The sequence below is a fragment of the Nicotiana tabacum genome, chromosome 4 (genome assembly GCF_000715075.1).
Source record: "Nicotiana tabacum cultivar K326 chromosome 4, ASM71507v2, whole genome shotgun sequence".
In the NCBI taxonomy this organism is placed as follows: Eukaryota; Viridiplantae; Streptophyta; class Magnoliopsida; order Solanales; family Solanaceae; genus Nicotiana; species Nicotiana tabacum.
The window spans coordinates 128,993,841-129,003,380 of NC_134083.1; positions in this window are offsets into that span (position 1 = coordinate 128,993,841).

Sequence of the window (9,540 nt, forward strand, 5' to 3'; positions counted from 1 at the left end):
GCTCAGAACTAGACAAAATTTACAAAATCCGAAAGTCCATTCAACCATGAGTCTAACCATACCAATTTTACCAAAATCTGACCATAACTCGACCTCCAAATCTTCAAATCTTATTTTCAAATCCCTAAGTTCAAATCCCCGATTTACACCTCAAAAACATGTAATCTAGTCGGATTTTTCGATTATAATTCAATACTAAGGAGTAGAAATGATCACAAGGGACTTACCTCAAGTTTTTCCGTGAAATCCACACTCAAATATCGCCCAACCCGAGCTTGAAATGCCCCAAAATGGCAAAAACTCGGACCCCCTCTATTTTTTGTACTGCCCAAGGGTTTTCACTTGTGCGAAATTTTTAACCGCACCTACGATCTCGCAGATGCGAGAATTCCTTCGCTTCTGCGGCTTCATCGCTTCTGCACACAAGAAGTCCGCTTCTGCGGAGTCGCACATGCAACATTTTCTTTGCTTCTGCGAAGCCATCTCCCTTACCCTTTTCCGCTTCTGCGTGCATTGCTTCGCACCTGCGACCTCACAGGTGCGGAAATTTCTTCGCCCCTGCGACCACTGCCCCTTTTCACACCTGGACGCTTCTGCGTTTGGCCGGTGCGCACATGCGGCTTCGAACCTGCGATCAGATCTACGCAGGTGCGAGAAAACCAAAAGCAAAATTTCCAGCAGTGGTTTTAAGTCTGAATTTATTCGTTAGCCATCCAAAACTGACCCGAGACCCTCGGGAAATTGACCAAGTATAAAATAAGTCCTAAAACACCACACGAACTTAGTTGAGCATTCAAATCACATCAAACAATAAAACCACAAATCATACCTCAATTCAAGCCTAAAGAACTTTAAAACTTCCAATTTCTACAAACAACGCCGGAACCTATCAAATCACGTCTGATTGACCTCAAATTTTTCACACAAGTCATAAATGAAATAATAGATCTATTCAATTTTCCAGAATCGGATGCCAACCCCGATATCAAAAAGTCAATACCCTGGTCAAACTTTCCAAAAATGCAACTTTCGCCATTTCAAGCCTAATTCCACTACGGACCTCCAAATAATTTTTCGGACGTGCTCCTAAGTCCAAAATCACCATAAGGAGATATTGGAATTATTAGAATTCACATCCGAGGTCGTTTATACATAAGTCAACATCCGGTCAACTTTTCCAACCTAAGTTTTCAATTATGAGACTAAGTGTCTCATTTCACTTCGAAATCCTTCCGGACCCGAACCAACTAGCCTGGTGAGTCATAAAACAATTGTAAAGCATAAATTGAGCAGTAAATGGGGGAACAAGGTTATAATACTCAAAACAACCGACCGGGTCGTTACATTCTCCCCCTCTTAAATAAACGTTTGTCCCCGAGCGAATTTAGAATCATACCTGCAGTCTCAAAAAGGTGTGGATATTTGCTCCGAATCTCCTGCTCAAACTTCCAAGTAGCTTCTCCAACTGACTGGCCTCTCTACTAAACCTTCACTGATGCTTTGTTCTTTGACCTCAGCTTTCGAACCTGCGGGTCTAAAATAGCCACCGACTCCACATCATAACTCAATTACCGTCCAGTTGCACTGTACTGAAATCCAAAATATGAGACGGATCCCCAACATACTTTCGGAGCATGGATACACGGAACACTGAATGAACACCTGATAGACTAGGTGGCAAAGCAAGTTCATAAGCCACCTCTTCAATCTTCTTAAGTACCTCAAAAAGCCCAATATACCGAGGACTCAACTTGCTCTTCTTCTCGAACCTCAACATACCTTTCATGGGTGAAATATTGAGCAGAACCTTCTCCCTAACCATGTAAGCAACATCACAGACCTTTCGGTCAGCATAACTCTTCTATCTAGAATGCGCCGTGCGAAGCCACTCCTAAATCAATTTAACCTTCTCCAAAGCATCCTGAACCAAGTCAGTACCCAATAGTCTATCCTCACCCGACTCAAACCAACCCACCGGAGACTGATACCGTCTCCCATATAAAGACTCATACGGAGCCATCTGAATGCTCGATTGGGAGTCGTTATTGTAAGCAAACTCCGCGAGTGGTAGAAACTGATCCCAAGAACCCCCAAAATCAATGACACAAGCGCATAGCATATCCTCCAATATCTGGATAGTGCGCTCGGGCTGTCCGTCCGTTTGAGGGTGAAATTTTGTACTCAACTGAATCTGTGTGCCTAATCCTCGCTGCACTGCTCTCCAAAACTGTGATGTAAACTGCGTCCCTCGATCTGAAATGATGGACACTTGCACACCGTGTAGGCGAACAATCTCGGGGATATATATCTCAGCCAACCGCTCCGAATAATAATTAGTACCAACTAGAATAAAATGCGCAGATTTGGTCAACCGATCCACAATCACCCAAACAACGTCAGACGTCCTCAAGGTCCGTGGAAGCCCTACTACAAAATCCATGGTAATACGCTCCCATTTCCACTCCAAAATTTCAAGTCTCTTAAGAAATCCTCCTGGTCTCTGATGCTCGTACTTTATCTGTTGACAATTTAAACACCGAGCTACAAACTCAACTATATCTTTCTTCATTCGCCTCCAACAATAGTGCTGCCTCAAATCCTGATACATTTTCGCGGTACCTGGATGAATGGAGTACCGCGAACTGTGAGCTTCCTGGAGAATCAACTCACGCAAACCATCTACATTAGGCACACATAGACTCCCTGTATCCGTAATACACCGTCATCCTCAATAGTGACTTCATTGGCATCATTGTGTTGAACCATGTCCTTAAGGACAAACAGATGGGGGTCATCATACTAACTTTCTCTGATACGATCATTAAGAGATGACTGAGAAACCACACAAGCCAAAACTCGATTTGGCTCCGAAACATCCAATCTAAAAAACTGGTTAGCCAAGGCCTGAACATCCAAGGCTAAAGGCCTCTTCGCTACTGGTAAGTATGCTAAGCTGCCCAAACTCTCTGCCTTATGACTCAAGGCTTTCCAGGATGATAGAGAATGATGATATCATAATCCATAAGCAACTCCAACCACTTCCGTTGCCGCAAATTAAGATCATTCTGTTTAAACATATGCTGTAGACTCTGATGATCTGTATAAACCTCACAATGGACACCGTACAAATAATGCCGCCAAATCTTCAAGGTGTGAGCAATAGCTGCTAACTCAAGGTAGTAGACCAGATAATTCTTCTCATGTACCTTTAACTGTTTGGACGTAAAGGAAATCACCCTACCGTCTTGCATCAGCATTGTGCCAAGACCAATACGTGATGCATCACAATACACAGTATAAGACTCTGAACATGTAGACAACACCAATACTGGGGCTGTAGTCAAATCTGTCTTGAGCTTCTGAAAACTATCTTCACACTTATCTGACCACCTGAACGGAGCACCTTTCTGGGTCAATTTAGTTAAAGGCAATGAAATAGATGAGAACCCTCCACAAAGCGACAATAATAACCGGCCAAGCCGAGAAAACTATGAATCTCAGTAGCTGAAGATGGCATGGGCCAACTCTGAACTACCTCTATTTTCTTCGGATCCACCTTAATTCCTTCACTAGACACTATGTGTCCCAAGAATGCCACTGAACTAAGCCAGAAGTCACACTTAGAGAATTTGGCATAAAGTCTCTCCTCTCTCAGCCTCTGTAATACAATACCCAAGGGTTGTTCATGCTCCTCCTGGCTATGCGAATACACCAGGATATCATCAATAAATACCACGACAAGCGAATCAAGATACGGCTGGAATACGCTATTCATGAAGTGCATAAATATTGCTAGGGCGTTGGTCAGCCCAAATAACATCACAAGAAATTCATAGTGACCATAACGAGTCCTAAATGTTGTCTTTAGAATATCCGAATCCTGAATTTTCAACTGGTGATACCCCGATCTCAAATCAATTTTGGAGAATACCTTCGCTCCTTGTAGCTGGTCAAATAAATCATCAATACGCGACAAAGGATAATTATTCTTGATTGTAACTTTGTTCAGTTGCCTGTAATCGATACACATCCGCATAGTACCATCTTCCTTTTTCACAAACAGAACCAGTGCACCCCAAGGTGACACACTAGGCATAATAAACCCCTTATCAAAGAGTTCCTGAAGTTGCTCTTTCAACTCTTTTAACTCAACTGGTGCCATACGATACGGAGGAATAGAAATGGCCTGAGTGCCCAGCACCAAGTCAATACCAAAATCAATATCCTTGTCGGGTGGCATACCCGACAGGTCTATAGAAAATACATCCAGAAAGTCTTGCACGACCGGTACCGAATCAATAGTAGGAGTATCTGCATCAACATCTCTCACAGAGGCCAAATATGACAAACACCCCTTCCCAACCATACGTTGGCCATTCAAATAAGAAATTACCCTACTAGGAACATAATCTAGAGAACCTCTCCATTCGACCTTCGGCAACCCCGACATCGCCAACATCACAGTTTTTGCATGACAGTCCAGAATAGCATGACATGAAGATAACTAATCCATACCCAGAATTATATCGAAATCAACCATATTAAGCAATAAAAGATCGGTACACACGACCGGTACACACAGTCCACAATAATAGTATCGCCCACCAGCATAGATACACAAATAGGTGAAACTAAGGACTCATGGGGCATATCCAGATAATGAGTAAAATGCGATGAAACATACGAATAAGTGGAACCAGGGTCAAATAATATAAAAGCCTCCCTGTGGCACACTGAAACAATACATGTGATCACTGCATCTGAAGCAACAACATCTGGCCAGGCAGGAAAAGCATAGAATCGGGCCTGACCGCCACCTGATCGGCCTCCCCCTCTTGGGCAACCCCTAGCTGACTGACCCCCACCTCGAGCTGGCTGGGCGGGTGGCAAAGTAAATGGTGTTGAAGTCGTAGTCTGACTCCTATGCTGCACTGGACTTCCCGAGCGATGAGGAAACTATCTCCACATATGCCTAAATTCCCCGTACTCAAAGCAGCTCCTCGGTACTAGTGGTGGTGCAGACTAAATCGGGCCCCGAGAACTAGAATAACTGCTAGAAGCAGTGCAAATGAACCCTGAACTGAAGGGGAAGGGGACGAAATCTGGGTTGGAAGAGCACTGAGAGATGACTAGCCTTGATGAGAACTATATAAACCATGGTCGGATGACGCACCACGGTGAACTAGGTGACCCGTCTGAGCTTGTCTGTAAGAACGAACCCTACCGCGGTAAAACTGACCCCCTGAAGGAACACCGCTGAAATCACCTGGACCATGAGGCCTCTTGGCCTCCCTCTCTCCATGTTCCTAACTACGGACCATCTCTATTTGATGAGAAATGTCAACAACCTCATCAAAAGTAGCACCAGATACTCTCTCCCGAGTCATAAGTAACCGTAGCTGATATGTGAGGTCATCAATGAAACTCCTAATCCTTTCCCTATCAGTAGGAACCAACTAAATTGCGTGATGAGTCAACTCAGAAAATCTCATCTCGTACTGCATCAAACACATGCCATCCTGATGTAACTGCTCAAACTGTCTGCGCAGCTCCTCTCTGCGAGACTGCGGCACAAATTTCTCCAAAAAGAGAACGGAGAACTCCTGCCATGTAAGTGGTATTGCACCGACCGGCCTGCATCTCTCATAAGCCTCCCACCAACTGAAGGGTGCCCCAAAAAACTAAAAAGTAGTGAACGAGAGCCCACTAGTCTCCAGAATACCCGCTGTCCGAAGCATTCGCTGGCACTTATCCAGATAAACCTGAGCATCCTCTGACTCAGTATCGCTAAATGATGGAGGTCGAAGCCTCCCAAATCTCTCAAGTCTCCTATGCTCATCATCTTCCATAACAGGAACTACCGGGGCCTGAGCAGCTATAGCCGACTGGGCTGGTAGTGCCCCTAGTATCTGAAGTCCCTGTACTACATGATCTAGAGTACGGGCAATAGGGGTATGAGTACCTCCCCCGACCTGTGTAGTGGTAGGTGCGCCCTGAGCCGAAACCACCTGAACAAGGCCAGTGCAAACTGTCAATATCTGGGCCAAAGTCTCTTGAAGGCCTGGAATCATAATAGGTGCGGCTGGTGCCTGAGACTATATCCGGAATATGTTACTGAGCTAGAGGAACTGGTAGTGTTACAAGTGCTACTCAAACTGTTGTACGAGCTACACCTCGACCTCTACCTCGACCCCGGCCTCTACCACGACCTTGGCCTCTCGCGACCCTAACTGGTGGCTGACCGTCCGATCCAATGGTACATGTCCTCACCATCTACGAGAGAATAGAATAACATAAATTTAGTTTCCAGAATCAACAAATTCGCATGACAGAATACTAGGAGGCGAAATTTTTCTAAGGGTTCGGCAACCTCTCGAAGATAAGTACATGCGTCTCTGTACTGATCTGCAAGACTTTACTAAACCTGATCATGACTCGTGAGACCTATGTAACCTAGGCTCTGATACTAACTTGTCACGACCAAAAGATCAGACTTGTCATGATGGCACCTATCCGAATACTAGGCAAGATGACAACCTTTAAAACCCATAATTTCTTTTAAATATTGAAAACATAATAATTAATTTCTAAGGGAAAAATCCCACAAATACCGAATATAAATATACTCCCAAAACCTGGTGTCACTAAGTATATGGGCATATATACATTACAAGTCTAGAAAACACAGTCTATAATAATCTGAGAGCAAATACGATAAACAAAAGAATAGGGAAGGAGAGACAAGGTATGCGAACAGCTACCTCTGAATCTCCAAAAAATTGACTGTGGGAAAGAATCAACACACACTGTATCCGGGATTACCTGGATCTGCACACGAAGTGCATGGTGTAGTATGAGCACAACCAACTCAATGAGTAACAATAATAAATAAATAACTAAAAGTAGTGACGAGCTTCACAACTAAGTCAAAATACAATACTTTCCATCACAATAGGTAGGCATGCTTTCAAGTTCAACATTTAAAACTCCACAGTAATTTCATATCAAATTTGACTGAAACTGAAATAATGTTTTTTAGATTTTTCCAAAACAATGATATATATATGACATTTGAAATGCGATAATAATGGAATCAATGCATCCTCTCAGAGTAACAGTCACTAAGTCTTCCCATTCACTCCAACCTCACAGTCACTCTTTCCTCATAATCACTCATTCCTCTTAGTCACTCAGCACTCGGCACTCGCACTCAGTAGGTACCTGCGCTCACTGGGGTTATGTATAGACTCCGGAGGGGATCCTTCATCCTAAGCTCTATATCAAGCCAATCATGTCATATAACAATGAAACATGTTGTGGCGTGCAACTCGATCTCACAAATATCCTCACAATTAGGCCCTCAGCCTCACTCAGTCATCAACCTCTCTAGTCTTTCGGTCTCAGGATTTCATGAAAATATTCCCAAAAATGATAATATGATGTATCAATATATAGCAACAGAGGCTGAGACATGATATCAAACGAATGAACATGACTGAGTGTGAAATTACAATTTGAAAATATAATTCAATCACAAAAATGACCCCAGTGGGTACGAACAATAACAACATATGTCTAAACATATTTTTTAATACGAGTCTCAGCTCAATTTTCTCTAACACGTAGAGAATGCACGGATATCAACCGATTATTCAACTATAAAATTCCATGGAATTTGACCAAGTCACAATTCCTACGGTGCATGCCCACACGCCCGTCACCTAGCATGTGCGTCACCTCAAAACCAATCACATAACACATAATCCGAGGTTTCATACCCTAAAGACCAAATTTAGAACTGTTACTTACCTCAAACCGTGTAATTCTTTATTCCTCTATTCCTTTTCCTCGTGAATTGGCCTCCAAACACCTCGAATTTAGCCACAAATAATTTGATTCAGTTAATAAAATTTATTGGAATTAATCCCATAAGAAAATACTAATTTTCCAACAAAATCCAAAATTTTGCTAAACAATCGCCGTGGGGCCCATATATCGATACCCAACAAAAGTTAAAAAATCTGAAATACCATTCAACCACGAGTCTAACCATACCAAATTTACCAAAATCCGATCTCAACTCGACCTCCAAATCTTCAAATCTTATTTTCAAATCCCTAAGTTCAAATCCCTGATTTACAGCTCAAAAACATGTAATCTAGTCGGATTATTCGTTGATAATTTAGTATTAAGGAGTAGAAATGATCACAAGGGCCTTACCTCATGTTTTTCTATTAAAACCTTGCTCAAAAATCGCCCAACCCGAGCTTGAAATGCCCAAAAATGGTAAAATATCACATTTATTTGAGGCTCCAGGAATAATTCTAAACCCGTTCGAGGATGAATGTTTGTTTAAGAGGGGGAGAATGTAACGACCCGACCAGTCGTTTTGAGTATTACAACCTCTTTTCCCAATTTACTACTCAAATTTTGCTTTTACAATTATTATGTGACTCACCGGGATGATTGGTTTGGGTCCGTTGAGGTTTTGGAATGAATTGGGACACTTTGTTCGAAGATTTAAAGCATAGGTTAAAATAGTGAACGTATGTCGACTTATATGTAAATGACCACGGAATAGAGTTTTGATTATTCCAATAGCTCAGTGTGGTGATTTTGGACTTAAGAGCGTGTCCGGAAAAGTATTTGGAAGCCCGTAGCTAAATAAGGCTTGATATGACTAAAATAGAAATTTAAGTTTGGAAGTTTGACAGGGGAGTTGAATTTTTGATATCGGGGTCGGAATCCAATTCTGAAATTGGAATACCTCCATTATATCATTTATGACATGTGTGCAAAATTTGAGGTCAATTGGACTTGATTTGATAGGTTTCGGTGTCGAATGTAGAAGCTGGAATTTTTTTAGCTTCATTAAGCTTGAATCAGGGTATTATTCGTGGTTTTAGCATTTTTTGAGGTGATTTGAGGATTCGACTAAGTTCGTGTGATGATTTGGGACTTGATTGTATGTTTGGTTGAGGTCCCGGGGGCCTCGGGTGAGTTTCAGATGGTTAACAAAATGAATTTTGAACTTGAAACTTGGCTGGAATTTTTTGATGCCTGTGTCTGGTTTACTTCTTTGCGTTCACGAGCGGGTGAGAGGGGTATCGAGTTCGCGAAGAGGATCTGGGGGTAGGCGAGGTTGCTCATCGCATTCGCGATTTGGTATCGCGTCGAAAGGGAAAATAACGGGTGTGGATTTTTGCCTCGCGTTCGCGAAGGTTCGCCCAGTAAATCATCGCATTTGGGAGCTGTGTATCGCATTCGCGAAGAGCAATGTTTGGTTAGCACAATTTTGTGCTTCGCGAACGCGATGGACCTGTCGCGTTCGCGAAGAAGGATAGCCTTGACAAAATGTTTAAGTTCTGATTTTCCATTTTTGACGGATTGGAGCTCGGGAAGAGGCGAATTTTGGGAGATTTTCAAGAAAAACAACGGGGTAAGTGTTCTTAACTCATTATTGGTCAAATTATCTGAATCCATGGTTGTTTTTAACATTTAATGGGTGAATTAAGTTGGAAAGTTTAGAAAATACTCTTG